General features: G+C 49.8%; 1 long non-coding RNA gene across 1 annotated transcript in view; it reads left to right on the forward strand.

Moving 5' to 3' along the window:
* The first annotated feature begins 5004 nt into the window (after positions 1 to 5004).
* Positions 5005 to 15644, forward strand: part of LOC144753828 (uncharacterized) — a 164650-nt gene continuing 154010 nt past the window's right edge. The window contains exon 1 of the long non-coding RNA XR_013594553.1: positions 5005 to 5105. This is a non-coding gene — a long non-coding RNA (uncharacterized LOC144753828). The remainder of the gene's footprint in view (positions 5106 to 15644) is intronic.

Consider the following 15644-nt stretch of genomic DNA (forward strand, 5'->3'; position numbering starts at 1 on the left):
AAAAAGAGGATGCATACGCGGATGCGTGCAGCGGACGTGCACAGCGGGCGTGCCAAAGGCAAGCCCGTCTGCGCCCGTCCGCGCCACAACGCGCCCAGCGGCCAGGGATGCTACCTGTGTCAGGATAGCTCCTTGGCCGTAAGAGCCAATAATCTACTCTGCAGACTTGTTGCGGGAAATACAAGCATATGCAAATAAAGGGCTGCCGGGAAACTGCACTCAGAAGTTGGCACATGCCCTGGAAGGGCTAGTATGTCAATTCCAAATGACAACACTAGTAGGGGGTTCTACACGATGGGAGGAAACACCAGAACTACACACTAGGAAACAGAACTTTTTGCTGTGTAATGTCAGATCCCTCGCTAAACACCCTTACGAAATATGAGATTTGCTCGACTCACATGACCCTGACATGTGCTTCTTTACAGAGACATGGTTAAGTCCTGCTAACCAACCTGCAATAACACTGGCCATCCCTGAGAACTACAAGTTTATACATCTGGACAGAGAAATAAAAATGGGAGGAGGGATTGCTATCGCTTTTAAAAATCATCTGGCGGTAAACTGGATCTCGACAGCCAGTAACGACTATCTGGAACTAGGGATTTTTAAGGTCACAGTGTCTGCATCAGGCTGTTGGTACGGTGCTCTAATCTATCGGCCCCCAGGCCCTAAAGTTAAGTTCACTGATCTCTTGATGGAACATTTGGCCCTTCATGTGTTGGCGTCAAATGCATTTATCCTGCTTGGAGATTTTAATTTTCATGGGGAAAATTTGGTAGAGCCGGAGGTGAATAAACTCCTGTCCTCCCTAGAATTGATGGGACTAACTCAAAGAGTAGAAGGCGCTACACACATAGCTGGTCACCAATTGCATCTGTTTTTTTCTAATATAGACCACGTAGGAGTACCTAATATGCCAGAGAAGCAGGATGGTAAGGTAGCAATCTCCTTGAGTAGTTTTATAACATTTACGACAGAGGAGGTCCTGAAAGGATTGGCTACGGCCAAGTCTGGGTCACCTTTGGATCTTTGTCCGCCAAAGACAATGACACTCCTAGCAACCAGTTGTGCTCAAACGATTACAGACATCTTTAATCGGTCTATACACACTGGTTCTATTCCAGCAATTTGGAAGGAGGCATTTGTCCGCCCTATTTTGAAAAAGCTTACGGCGGACCCCCTACCCATGGCAATTACCGGCCTATTTCCCTGTTACCACTGTTGAGCAAAATCCTGGAAGGTATCATTAACCAACAACTTAGTACTTACCTGGAAGAGAACCAGATCCTGGATCCTTCACAATCAGGATTCAGGCCAGGGTTTAGTACTGAGACCGCTATTCTGGCAGTGACAGACTCGCTCAGATTAACTGTCGATGCAGGGGGCTCAGCAATCCTGATCCTCCTCGATCTCTCCGCGGCCTTTGATACCATCTCGCACACTAGGCTGGCGGAGAGTTTTGTTGCCTCAGGTATAAATGGGGTGGCACTGAACTGGTTACATTATTTTTTGTCAGGGAGATTCCAAATGGTGATGTTGGGACCTTATACCTCCAAAAGAAGTTATCTGGGCAGAGGCGTTCCGCAGGGCTCCTGTTTGAGCCCTACCCTTTTCAACATGTATATGGCCCCACTGGCAAGGATTGCAGAGCAATTGGGTTTTGCGATCGCCTCTTATGCAGACGATACGCAGCTCATCTTTAACATCGGACCGAACCCCACACTTGACAAAGCTCTTTTTGCTGTAGGTATGCTTACCATCTCGGACTGGATGACAACTAACTGTCTCCAGTGGAACCCGGAGAAAACCGAGTTGATGTTGTTGGGAAAAGCAACAGATGTTTGGTCAGCGGATTGGTGGCCAGCGGAGCTGGGTCCTGCGCCATCGCCCAAAGGATCAATAAAAAGTCTGGGGCTACAGCTTGATCGTGCCCTGAAAATGAAAGACCAAGTCTCGACTACGACAAGCTCATGCTATTATGCCCTCCGACTTGTGAGGAAAATACTCCTCTACATTCCCGTACTGTATTGGAGAACTCTAGTACAAGCAATGGTCACCAGTCGCTTGGAATATGGGAACGCTCTTTTGGCGGAAGTCGGAGAGAAACTTCTGGCCAAACTTCAGGTAGTGCAGAATACTGCAGCCAGAATGCTTCTGAACCAACCGGCAGGTTCACCTAGAGCTCCGCTTTTGAAGGAGTTGCACTGGTTGGCAGTAAAGAAAAGATCCTTTTTTAAGATCTGCTGCCTAACGCATAAGGCAGTCAATGAACGAGGCCCTCTGTATTTATGGAAAAAATTCCGTAAATACATTCCAAGTAGGAATCTAGATCAGGGGCACACGACCTGCTTCAGATTCCTCGTATCCGGCTGGACCCGACTGGAGGCAGAGCTTTTTCGTTTTTGGCGCCGAAGTATTGGAACCAACTCCCGCTTGAATTACGGAAAAATACAAGATACAATTTTTTTAGGAAACAGTTGAAAACTTATCTCTTTTAGCAATTTGGCTAGTCTATCTCTTACACTTGGCCTTAGGTTGTACGTCTGTCTGGACAGCGCCGCGATGCCCCAGGGTGATGTGAGCACTTTATAAACCTTAACTAACTAACTAACACTATGGACAGAAGCACAAATTGTTTCTCGGTAACACCGTAAAAGAACAACTGCTGAGGTTCACACACAACACTTAAATAATCACCAAATCAACAAGACACAACATTTGCTGAATCTTAAGCATCAGTGCTCAGTGCTCTGCACTTTACTACACACTCAGGCACAGCGACATATAACAGGATAAGAGCACAGCTCTGGTCATTATGCAAGACCCCAAAACACCCCTCACATAGCCCAAACTACAGAACTACACCATTCTAAGTATAATCAAAGAGCAGCATGCTGCCCATCCACCCAAGATCTTCAATATCTCAAAAAAGGTATGAAACGCCATATAATTGCAAGTACAATACAATAAAAATTCATTTTGCTTAACAGGGTGAATGAATTTAAACCAAATATACTGTCACATGGACTCACCTAGTGTGTGAATAAGAACCATGTGTGCATTAGCACCGATGTAAATTCACTAGTGCTGGCATGGCATGTGTATTGGCAACCCATACCAAAATACCTGAACTAAAGTACACCTGAACTGAGCTATGTAGTGCACTGGTATCCATCAAAATACATGAATACTGCCTTGGCATAAAAATGAGTGCCTCATACAAAGACTCTTTGAATGTGCTGGGGTGCAATCGAGCTGGTATACAACCTTTACCACGCAACTTTTACAACGACCTACCATTACCACGCAACTTTTACAACGCAGGATCCATTACAACGCATACCATTACAACGCATGTATTTACAACGCAGGTACCTTTACAACGCATACCATTACAACGTAAGTATTGGTAAGTATATCATTTTATTAAAAATATTATAAGTTTGGGTTTTTGGGTAAAGGGGTATTTTTAGGGTTCAGGGTCAGTTTTGGGTTTTTGGGTAAAGGGGTATTTTTAGGGTTCAGGGTCAGTTTTGGGTTTTTGGGTAAAGGGGTATTTTTAGGGTTCAGGGTCAGTGTTGGGTTTTTGGGTAAAGGGGTATTTTTAGGGTTCAGGGTCAGTTTTCAGTTTTTGGGTAAAGGGGTATTTTTAGGGTTCAGGGTCAGTTTTCAGTTTTTGGGTAAAGGGGTATTTTTAGGGTTCAGGGTCAGTTTTCAGTTTTTGGGTAAAGGGGTATTTTTAGGGTTCAGGGTCAGTTTTCAGTTTTTGGGTAAAGGGGTATTTTTAGGGTTCAGGGTCAGTTTTCAGTTTTTGGGTAAAGGGGTATTTTTAGGGTTTAGGGTCAGTTTTCAGTTTTTGGGTAAAGGGGTATTTTTAGGGTTCAGGGTCAGTTTTCAGTTTTTGGGTAAAGGGGTATTTTTAGGGTTCAGGGTCAGTTTTCAGTTTTTGGGTAAAGGGGTATTTTTAGGGTTCAGGGTCAGTTTTCAGTTTTTGGGTAAAGGGGTATTTTTAGGGTTCAGGGTCAGTTTTGGGTTTTTGGGGTACAGAGATATGTTTAGGGTTCAGGGTCAGTTTTGGGTTTTTGGGTAAAGGGGTATTTTTAGGGTTTAGGGTCAGTTTTGGGTTTTTGGGTAAAGGGGTACAGGGTAAAAATTAAATATAATTAAATTTACATTAAATTAAATTTATTAAATTAAATTACATTAATTAAATTAAATTAAATTAAATTAATTAAATTAAATTAAATTACATTATATTAATTTTAATTAAATTACATTTTAAAAAATATTATATACTTACCAATACTTACGTTGTAATGGTATGCGTTGTAAAGGTACCTGCGTTGTAAATACATGCGTTGTAATGGTATGCGTTGTAATGGATCCTGCGTTGTAAAAAATGCGTGGTAATGGTAGGCGTGGTAAAAGTATGCGTTGTAACGTCATATATCCAATCGAGCTCCATACAAAGACACTTAGACTCCCGGTGGTGTGCATTGGTGTCACATTCCAGGACGCTAGGGCTGCCATGTGTACTTGCTCCGGATATAACAAAGTATAGCCGGCCTGAGTTGAATGTGCATTGGAAACAAGTGTTTGCTAATGAGAGAAGTTCTGTTTCACTTATTATCCTAGATACAAAATTGGGTCGTTTTTGGTTTGAGCCTTAATGCCCGGTTTTAGCTATTTCATCAGCCTCATGTAATACAAAAAATAACAACAACAAAATACATAGAGGGGCTGTGGGTCAATCCTCTTCATCTATTAGTCAAGTCAGCTGTCATTGACAAATTGCTTCTGCCCTGCACATCGTACAGCATTGGATAACGGGTCAACCCACTTCAGTCATTGGCTGTCTTGTACTGTGAGTCGCAGTATTTTGCCAGATCAAATGTGGACATCATCCTAAAAAAAAGTGCTTTCTCTGCGCCTGTACTATTGTGTATGTGTCTCTCTGATAGAGATTCTAACTGCAGATTCCTTAACTTTCACATATTCCTCAGGTGTTATGCTGGATCCAGAAAATCTACAGCAGTACCTCTGTGTGCCAGTGGCTCTGTGTCAATGTCGTTTCTCATCAGACGTGACTTGTGCAAGCCTAGGTAGGTGCCACCCATGTACGCTGTCATCAGTTGATTTCTTTCCGCGCCAACAGACGCGGATACTGAGCTACCAGTTGTCTCCTTTGAAACTGTCTTTTTGACTTTTTTCCACAATTTCTACAGTGTGAAGGTACACTATTCCCTCCCAAATCTACAGGGTTCAAACTGTAATGGGAATGTTGCAAACAGATGTCTTTAACTGACATTACTTGCCTGTGGTGCATGAGGTCGGACTACAACTTTAAGTCCTGCAGTGAATATGCCTTGATGCACTGCAAAGGCATTCGAAATTGGGAAGCAATACTGTTCATAGCGAAACACCATAATATGTCACGTCTTGACTCGTCGAGGTCCAAAGCCAGATCCCAGTCCCGTTCCCAAGGGCAGTCCCATGACAAATTGTGGTTGAGATCTAACTCCTTGGGTATGTCTAAGAAAAACACAAGAAGCCCAAATGGGATTTAGTCCCATCACGCCACTCCAGATCTCCCGAGATGGCACACGGTCGTCATCTTCCCTCTAGGTCTCACTCCTGAAGTAATTCCACTTTGAAGCCAATTTCGACCCTTGTCCTGCAGCAAACCTTAATTTCTGGCGCCGTCAGCGATGCTGGAGTAAATTGAGGGATTGCATGAAATGGCTCTTTGGTGGCTTCTCCTGGCGTGACTGTGGGTCTCAAGAAGTCGAGAGGCTCTCTGGGTTGGTTTCAGGTTTCAGACAGACATTGGTACCGGTTCCATCTCTGGTGCCACAACCCATGTAGAAAATCATCCCACAGACGATGATACTGGCTCCATCACCAACCCACTGTGCAGTCCAAAGCAGCGACAGCATTGCCCCGACCTGAACCGAGGCAGCATGTTGCTTTAACTGCACTGTTGCCATTTAGTTTGGCATGGACTCGGACAGTGGTGACTATGATGCTGAGAATGAGCTTGCACAGCCCTAGCAGAAGAATACTTGGTATAAGGACCTCCAGGATGGCAGTTTTCTGGATTCCTCCAGACACTGGATTGCTGTCACCTCTAGGCTGGACACTACAGATTCACTGGTCAGAGCCATAGGCACCAGTTTGGCCCTTTCAAGGCATGCCTGGATGTGGTTCACTGAATTTTCGGGGGATGTTAAGGCATGTCTTATGCACATACCAAATGATGGTTCCTGTCTTTTTAGGGACAATGCAGATTCCACCCAGGAGTGCTTTTAAGAAATCAGGGCCACAACTTGCTCCCTGGGTCTTTCTGTACTGTCCTCCCCGCCAACCAGACCAATCATTTTGCACCCTCCGTGGCCATGGTAGGGACTTTCAGTATCACCCGCAAATTCATCCGGCAAAGCATTCCTACCAAACTATGTGTGACCATGCACCCACCAAGCATGTGACCAGTAGGGGCAGCATGCAACCAAGTCTTCCTGTCCTCCAGCTGCTGAAGCCCCAAAACCTTTTTTGCTGGCAAACAACCACCTTGTCTGAGGCAGGATCTGACATTTTCTGCCAGGGTGGCAGGCAATAACTTTGGACAAGAGGGTCATGCAAATTGTGTAGCGGGTTTACTACCTACCATTTCTTGAAAACCTGCAGCATCTTGCACCATTTGTGGAACAGCTGACGAAGGACACCTGACCCAGCAGGAATTGCAGGCTCTTTTGGCGGTTGTACGGCATTACAACGCAGGCTTTTACCCCGCATGCCATTACAACGCAGTTTTTACAACGCAAGTCGTTACAACGACTTGCGTTGGGGGGCGCTGGATAGTGGAATAGTTTAATTTTCTATTCCAACTCCAGCCCACGTTGACAGTAGGGAAGGTGTTGGATAGAAAATTAAACTATTCCCTATCCTACAGTGCCCTCCAGCGCAAGTCGTTGTAAGGACTTGCGTTGTAATAGAAGCGTTGTAATAGCAGTGCGGGGTAATGCCCGCGTTTTTATGGATGTTTCCCCTTTTGGCCAAAAGAGCCATAGAGACGGTGCTGACAACAGAAGTTTGCCATGGTTTTTATTCCTGCTACTTCTTGGTGCAGAAAAAATGTTCGCCCACTCAATGCATTCTTATGAAAGGACAAATTCAAGATGCTCACCTTGGCACAGGTCTTGTCTGCCCTTGACCATGGAAACTGGATGGTGGCTTTGAAACTGCAGGATACTTATTTCCACATCCCCATCCGGCAGTCCAACAGGTGCTACCTGCGGTTCACTATGGGCCAGGAGCATTTTCAGTTCACTCTGCTCCCCTCTGGTTTCACCAGCACCCCAGGAGTGTTCACAAACGTTATAGTGGTAGTTGCAACACATCTTCGGAGGTCAGATTTCCTAGTCTTCTCCTACCTCAACGTCTGGTTGTTAAGGACGGCTCGCTCCAGGCAGTTGTCACCCACCTCCAGACTATGGCGAACCTCCTGACATCGTTGGGTTTACTATAAATGTGACAATGTCACGCCTGACTCCTTTACAGACACTCCCCTTCATCAGAGCCATTCTGGATATGGTGCAGTTTTGCTCATTTCCCCCTGAGTGGAGAGTTTAGGACATTTAGCCTCTGATCCCAATTTTTCAATGTCTGTCCTGGATCTCAGTGTTGCTGACTTTGAGGCGGCTAGGCCTGAATACCTCCTACATCCTGCTGATCAAGCATGCCAGTTATCTAATGCAGGCTCTGGAGTGGGATCTGAAGTCCCAGAGGGCACAGTACTAATAGGATCTTTTTAATCCGGCCCAGATATCAGAGGAGACGGCAAAAGATATGCAGTAGTAGGAGGTGGGAGGGAAAGGGCTTGCTCTAAACTGGTAGTATCTCACTATATGCCCTACCCCTCCAAGATCGGGAAATACCCTGATCGCTGAACATGGCGAAAATGCTCCCCTGGGATTATTTTGCCTGCGGTGTGCATGCCTCCACCGCTGACAAAAGGGAATCCCTCACTGATACTGCAGATCCTGAATGTTAATCCCTGGGATTCCCTAATTGTCTGGGTGAGAGGTGGTGCATTTGCGCTACAGGTAAGGTTTTCATAACTATACCTTGCTGTCTTGGGGATCCCAAGCCCTGCTAATCCCCAAGATTCTATTCCCACACTACCGGGGTCCCCACTTGAAATAATTCCCATTAGACAGCCCTGAAGAGCAGGTAAGGACATCAGCATGGCGGTGTGTGCACCAACATGCTTATTAGCACTATGTCATTCTCCTGCTACGGCCCGGACAGTCCTGTAATCAGTGATTAATTTGTAAAAGAATCAGGGCTGATTCAAATGTTTTGCTCAGAAACCCGCATGCTGAATACCAAGGCTGTGTAGTATTAATTCAACCGTATGCATCTTTCATCCACCACCAGGCTTCCCATGCCTCTTTAACCCACTCTTGCAGTTTCCTGCTTTGGCCCTTTCTCACGGTTTTTCAGTCTTTCTCTTCCTCCTTTTCCCCCTGGTTTGTGTTTTTCACGCTCTGGGACAGATTCTGATGAGGAAAATAAGTGCTGACCCCAAAGATGAGTTCTGGAGAGTCCTACCTGAAAATACCAGCTCAAATTAAGCACTGCCTGTAACCAAGGGTAAATATGGCCACTAGCCTTTGGCATGCTGAAGGGGGGATTCTACTCCTCTGCCCAGATGTAAATAAGAGGCCATGCATTTGCGGCAGGTTTTTGTATGCCTGCCTCTCCTAATTTAGGGCCGATTACATGCTGTGAGGAATTACATATGGAGATGCCAGGAATTCCCAATACTGGCTGCATACAATTCTTTGAATTACGAGTTAAACCCTTCGGAATGCGTAACAAGTGCCAGGACGCGAAGTTACCAGGTAGAATTCTGCACAGCATTCCCTATCCTGAGAGTTGGCATGCATATATTTACCACCTACTGTAAGCAGGTGGTAAATGTGTGCAAGGGCTTTTGTGTAGAGTGGGGTGGGAAGGGTGGGCAAGGTGGAGCCAGAATTACTTGCTTCCTGCCTGCTTTGGGGGTGAGGCAGGGGCCGTTGGGGGGGGATGGATGGGCTGCAATGGCCCCATTCCCTAAGTGATTTTACTGGCCGGATATCCAAGCCAGTAAAAATCGGTTCTGGTGCTCCTGCACCTGGTCCCTTTAAAACATTGTGCAGTGGAATTCCGTCCCACTTAGCTCCTAATTGGGTTCTTAACGCGCCTTTACCAGAGTGATTGTCTTGTCTATCAGCACTAGAGTGTGTGTCTGCCTGTGTCTCTATCTGCCTTAGGGGCATCCTTTCCTAGGGCTCAGAAGTCAGGACTCGCTAAGTTCCACTGTCAACCAGTGACCAGCAATCAAAGAATCCTGACACCCAGCCATGGCGGCGGGACTGACCCTGTCTTCCATAGGGCATTTTAGCCAGTGGTCTGAAGCCACTTGAGGCTCATGTTTAAAGGCAGAGGGCCGCTGCTGGCGCCTTCTCCAATTATATAAGTGAATTACAGCAGGCACAAGAGAGAGAGAGCAGAGATAGACGAGAGAGAAGAAAGGACTGGGCGGGTTTGAACATTTTTCGCCTGGGCAGCTTTCAGTACGGCCCTGGACCCAGCCTCCCTTGACCCACTGACAGCGTGCCTGAATCGCAACACATGTAAGACACGAGGAACTGGGTGGGGCATTCGTCAATGAAATCGGAGGCCGTTTTTTTCCCTTTGATTTTCAGCATATTTGGCAAAACTGATTTGTGTGGGTGGATCACGGAAGAAGAATACTTTTTATACAAAAATGTGTTTGAAATGAGATTCGTAGATGGTCCTGCGACTCGTCGGCACCCTCCCCCGCCATCTTTCCTACTTCCACATCAGAGAGTTTTAAAACTGCGGTTTGGAGGCAGTTAACGAATGACGGCTGACCTGGGAGTCAGGGAACAGGCGCACGTGTTCCTTCAAGGCCTCCTGCGCGCCCGGTGACTCCCAGCGCCAGAAGTATTCTTTTCTACGTTGCCAGAGGGGCCGTTTACCTTCAAAATAATATGGTGAAGTCATTCATGTTCACAAGCAACAACAGCTGTTGCCTGAGCGGAGCGAGCGTTCTGTCACCTGGGGCCGCGGGAAAGCAGCTGTCCTCGAGCCGGCGTGAAAAGGAAGCGCGTGCGTCTACGGACGGAACACCTCTGGGTGCCCATGGGGCTGGGCCTAGTCACTCGCAGGGTGCAGCACGAGTCATCGCATCGCCTTGTGGGAATGCCTGAGCTGCTCACCGGAAGGGCACCAGGCGCGAACTATCCGACCGCAGGCTCCTCTTCAATTATTTGACGTGCTGTTAAATGGCCTTGCAAAGGGATGATCGTCCAACACTAATGACGGCAGAAGTAAAACTGGTGAATCCGACGGTGCCGGAGAAACAGACTTTTTCGGAGAAACCACTGAGACGGAACAGGGCCACAATTAACTGGGTCTGGTATCACACAACAGTACACTGACAGTGACTCATGGTGGTGTCACCGCTCTGCTCTGTCTTGAAGACAGTGAGCTGTTTGCACACAGCCCTACCATGGAGACACACAGATCATAAACACAATACAACGACTGGGAAGTGGACCTGATTGCAAACAACACTGCTGCTGAAACTTGATGAAGCGGGTGGCATACAACCAGACAGCATATTACTAAGGCATGTAGTGGGTAGTATGCAAAGTGCTCCAGGTAACACGAAGCCCTACCAGTGAGAGCCAGTGGCAAGCAGTTGTACCACCAGTACAAACAGTTGGCGGCTGGCAGCACTGCCACTGTGAGAGATGGCACGGGTAGCACATATGCATGTAGGGCTCAACTGAGAGACAGCTGGTAGAATGCAGAAGTGCTATAAACAAACAGACAGAACTGGTAAAACGCAGAGGCACAGAGCTAACAATCTTCTAAGAATACAAAAAGGTGTTAGCAGACATCACTGCCTTGAGGCACATGACTGCGACAAGGTAGCAGTACTGTTAAGACAATGTGCTAGAACCACAGAGCATTGCTACACAGTCACTGCTGCTAGCATTCAAGCACCATTGAAAATTTTTTTTAACCCAATCGCTGCCAGGCCTCCCCCATGGCACACCCTTTTTTAGGTCTTGCCTGAGCCAATGCGCTTGCGCATTGTTCCGGCGAGATAATAGTAAGCGGAAAAGAACAGTCTACCAAAACAGCTGCGGATCGCATACAGTTCATGTGATCTATGCGCGTGCACAGAGCCAGCCAAATCACCCACCACCATTTGTCTGTGCCTCGGCATCAGACTTCAAAGGCTGACGCTCCCCCAACCCCCCCCGCGTGCACATCGCGCACCACCATTTGTCTGTGCCTCGGCATCAGACTTCAAAGGCTGCCGCTCCCCCGCCCACCCCCCTGCCACAGCAATGCCGAGAACTTGTTTCTGGACGAAAGTGAAAGCCTACCGTGCTTCTTTACAGTAGCCTTGCTCCTGCTGTGTTGCCATCTCTGTAGGGACACTCTTGAAAACACTTGACTTGCTAGCTGCAATGCTACATCCGCTATGCTTTGCCTCTAGACACGTTGATCCCTCGCAGACTGTGCTGACTCTGCCCCTCCTGATTCTGAAACTAACCAACGCAGTCACCACGCAGTCTCTTCTCTCTGTCTTATGATGTCTGCCCTGCCACCATTTACTTCGGACCCTCACCCTCACACCTCTTCACCCTCACACCCCATCACCCTCATACACCCTCACCCACCCTCACCCCCATCACCCTCACCCCCTTCACCCTCACCCTCACCCTCACACCCCCTCAACCTCACACACCCTCACACACCCTCACTCACCCTCACACCCTCACCCAACCTCACACACCCTCACTCACCCTCACCCCCTCACACTCACACACACCACTTCACTCCGGAACACCACCACATCACTCAGGGACACCACCACATCACTCAGGGGCACCACTCAGGTGCACCACCACATCACTCAGGAACACCACCACATCCCTCAGGGACACCACCACATCACTCAGGGGCACCACTCAGATGCACCACCACATCACTCAGGAACACCACCACATCACTCAGGGACCCCACCACATCACTCAGGGACACCACCACATCACTCAGGGACACCACCACTTCACTCGGGGACACCACCACATCACTCAGGGACACCACCATATCACTCGGGGACACCACCACATCACTCTGGGACACCACCACATCACTCTGGGACACCACCACATCACTCAGGAACACCACCACATCACTCAGGGGCACCACCACATCACTCAGGGATACCACCACATCACTCAGGAACACCACCACATCACTCGGGGACACCACCACATCACTCAGGGACACCACCACATCACTCGGGGGCACCACCACATCACTCGGGGACACCACCACATCACTCTGGGACACCACCACATCACTCAGGGACACCACCACATCACTCAGGAACACCACCACATCACTCGGGGACACCACCACATCACTCGGGGACACCACCACATCACTCGGGGACACCACCACATCACTCTGGGACACAACAACATCACCCGGGGACACCACCACATCACTCAGGGACACCACTACATAACCCGGGGACACCAACACATCACTCAGGGACACCAACACATCACTCAGGAACACCACCACATCACTCAGGGGCACCACCACATCACTCAGGGACACCACCACATCACTCAGGAACACCACCACATCACTCAGGGACACCACCACATCACTCAGGGACACCACCACATCACTCAGGGGCACCACTCAGGGGCACCACCACATCACTCAGGGACACCACCACATCACTCAGGGACACCACCACATCACTCAGGGACACCACCACATCACTCAGGGACACCACCACTTCACTCGGGGACACCACCACATCACTCAGGGACACCACCATATCACACGGGGACACCACCACATCACTCTGGGACACCACCACATCACTCTGGGACACCACCACATCACTCAGGAACACCACCACATCACTCAGGGGCACCACCACATCACTCAGGGATACCACCACATCACTCAGGAATACCACCACCACATCACTCAGGAACACCACCACATCACTCGGGGACACCACCACATCACTCGGGGACAACACCACATCACTCAGGGACACCACCACATCACTCGGGGGCACCACCACATCACTCGGGGACACCACCACATCACTCTGGGACACCACCACATCACTCAGGAACACCACCACATCACTCGGGGACACCACCACATCACGCGGGGACACCACCACATCACTCGGGGACACCACCACATCACTCGGGGACACCACCACATCACTCTGGGACACAACAACATCACCCGGGGACACCACCACATCACTCAGGGACACCACTACATAACCCGGGGACACCAACACATCACTCAGGGACACCAACACATCACTCAGGAACACCACCACATCACTCAGGGGCACCACCACATCACTCAGGGACACCACCACATCACTCAGGAACACCACCACATCACTCAGGGACACCACCACATCACTCAGGGACACCACCACATCACTCAGGGGCACCACCACATCACTCAGGGACACCACCACATCACTCAGGGACACCACCACATCACTCGGGGACACCACCACATCACTCGGGGACACCACCACATCACTCAGGGACACCACCACATCACTCGGGGACACCACCACATCACTCTGGGAGCCACCACATCACTCAGGGGCACAACAACATCACTCAGGGGCACCACCACATCACTCAGGGGCACCACTCAGGGGCACCACCACATCACTCAGGGACACCACCACATCACTCAGGGACACCACCACATCACTCAGGGACACCACCACATCACTCAGGGACACCACCACTTCACTCGGGGACACCACCACATCACTCAGGGACACCACCATATCACTCGGGGACACCACCACATCACTCTGGGACACCACCACATCACTCTGGGACACCACCCCATCACTCAGGAACACCACCACATCACTCAGGGGCACCACCACATCACTCAGGGATACCACCACATCACTCAGGAACACCACCACCACATCACTCAGGAACACCACCACATCACTCGGGGACACCACCACATCACTCGGGGACAACACCACATCACTCAGGGACACCACCACATCACTCGGGGGCACCACCACATCACTCGGGGACACCACCACATCACTCTGGGACACCACCACATCACTCAGGGACACCACCACATCACTCAGGAACACCACCACATCACTCGGGGACACCACCACATCACGCGGGGACACCACCACATCACTCGGGGACACCACCACATCACTCTGGGACACAACAACATCACCCGGGGACACCACCACATCACTCAGGGACACCATTACATAACCCGGGGACACCAACACATCACTCAGGGACACCAACACATCACTCAGGGACACCACCACATCACTCAGGAACACCACCACATCACTCAGGGACACCACCACATCACTCAGGGACACCACCACATCACTCAGGGACACCACCACATCACTCAGGGACACCACCACATCACTCAGGGGCACCACTCAGGGGCACCACCACATCACTCAGGGACACCACCACATCACTCAGGGACACCACCACATCACTCGGGGACACCACCACATCACTCGGGGACACCACCACATCACTCAGGGACACCACCACATCACTCGGGGACACCACCACATCACTCTGGGACACAACAACATCACCCGGGGACACCACCACATCACTCAGGGACACCACTACATAACCCGGGGACACCAACACATCACTCAGGGGCACCACCACATCACTCAGGGACACCACCACATCACTCAGGAACACCACCACATCACTCAGGGACACCACCACATCACTCAGGGACACCACCACATCACTCAGGGACACCACCACATCACTCAGGGACACCACCACATCACTCAGGGGCACCACTCAGGGGCACCACCACATCACTCAGGGACACCACCACATCACTCAGGGACACCACCACATCACTCGGGGACACCACCACATCACTCGGGGACACCACCACATCACTCAGGGACACCACCACATCACTCGGGGACACCACCACATCACTCTGGGAGCCACCACATCACTCAGGGGCACAACAACATCACTCAGGGGCACCACCACATCACTCAGGGACACTACCACATCACTCAGGGACACCACCACATCACTCGAGGACACCACCACATCACTCGGGGACACAACCACATCACTCAGGGACACCACCACATCACTCAGGGGCACCACCACATCACTCAGGGGCATCACTCAGGGGCACCACTCAGGGGCATCACCATATCACTCGGGGACACCACCACATCACTCAGGGACACCACCACATCACTCAGGGACACCACCACATCACTCGCGGACACCACCACATCACTCAGGAACACCGAAGTGCCAAAACTCACCTGAGTGTCAGGCGCCGTGAGGGGAACGGCGGAGCAGCGCCAAGGACCACCGGGAGAAAGTGCGACCCGCGAACCGCGCACTACAATCCCCAGCAGCCCCTGGGGCGGGGCACGACGCTGACGGCCTGAGAGTGCCCGGAGGCGCATGTTAAAA

Source organism: Lissotriton helveticus, chromosome 5_1 (assembly GCF_964261635.1).
Source record: "Lissotriton helveticus chromosome 5_1, aLisHel1.1, whole genome shotgun sequence".
Taxonomy (NCBI): Eukaryota; Metazoa; Chordata; class Amphibia; order Caudata; family Salamandridae; genus Lissotriton; species Lissotriton helveticus.